Source organism: Gavialis gangeticus, unplaced genomic scaffold, assembly GCF_001723915.1.
Source record: "Gavialis gangeticus isolate Ggan-Ray unplaced genomic scaffold, GavGan_comp1, whole genome shotgun sequence".
Lineage (NCBI taxonomy): Eukaryota > Metazoa > Chordata > Crocodylia > Gavialidae > Gavialis > Gavialis gangeticus.
Window position 1 is genome coordinate 31,612,153 of NW_017728995.1, and position 1,444 is coordinate 31,613,596.

Genomic DNA, 1,444 nt, shown 5'->3' on the forward strand with positions numbered 1-1,444 from the left:
CTAAGTGATGTGCCCAAGGAGGTCAGTGGCAGGCAGGGCCGGGCTGGGGGTGGCTCCCCTGGAGTTTAACAGAAGCAGGAGCCGAAGCTGGTTTGATGATGCTGAGGCCCCAGGGGCAAGAGCCTCTGTCCCTTCAGGCCTTGGGCCACTGGAAGGAGAGAGAGACCTACACTGCCGAGGTCTGCAGAGGGCGGGCAGCAACGGCATCCGCCCTGGATGGATTCAGTGCAGTGGAAAAATCCCCACACCTGCACTTCCCGGGACATGGAGCCCTTGAGGAGGTGCTGGCAGCCTGGGCACGGTCAGGGGAGAAGCGAAGGACGACTGGAGGGGGCCTGGGCTGTGTGCGGTGCAGGGAGGCACCAGGAAGGGCTTCCTGCAGCAGCAAATGCCCTGAAGAGGGGGAGCAACCCAGGAGCAAAGCCCCCTCCCCTGATGACTTGCGTGCACGTAGAAATTTCAGACCTGGAAAATTTCCCTCACTTAACGAGGGGGTTTTCCTGGGTGTGCTGCCCACTTCCCTGTGCCAGCCCCAAGGACGTGGGATCACGTACCAGCCCTGCTGGCATCAGTCCATTAAGCCGCGGGGCTGCGTGGGAGCCGGCGTGGTGGGAAGGCTGCGCAGACCCACCCACTGGCCCTTGGCTGGGACTTTCCAGTCCCCTCGGCAGAGCTAATAAAGTGAGTCACTGATTAACCCATCAACCGGGTCGGTGGGACCAGAGCGGAGTCATTAGGCATTGGAGACGGTTGCCCTGTTGGCTATGGGGGGGTTGGTGAAGGAGGGGAATTGCTCACCCCTGGCATTTAAAATCTGCAGCAGAAAAGGATTGCAGGGGTTATCCCCCCCCCCAAATGATGCTGAAGGATGACTGGGCTTTTACCCCACCCCTTGCCAGAGCCGATTTTTCGGGCCGCAAGCTCACTGAGCCGGGTAGACAGGCCTTCAGACATGATCTCCCCACGCCATCGGATAGCAGCATCACTGCACCCACACACGCCAAGGTGTTAATGAGCATGGCAGAGCCGGCTGGCTTGCCCGTGGCACCACACAGACGCGGGGAGGCAGGTGCCACGGCCCAGGGTGGTACGTTTGCAGCACAGCTGCGAGAGCCAAGTAAAGGGCACGTGGAGAGGGAGCCCGGGGGCTTGGTGCAGAAGTAGAAGGGCTCTGTCCAGCCCTGCTCCTAGACCTGGGGCTGGGAGGGGGGGCAGAGAAAGCAAAGAGTGAATTAGAGCAGCCTGAAGGCCACCCTAACTACCACCAGCCAGCACTGCTCATTCCTCCAGCACGGCGCAGAGGGGCGACCCCCTGAATTTGGCTCTGCACTGTCACACACAGGCACTCACTTCTCTGACCACAAGTCAAGCCAGACCTCCCCCCATTACCAGCCCCCCCAACTCTCCTTTCCACACGAGCTGGAAGGAGGCGAGGGGAAGCCGT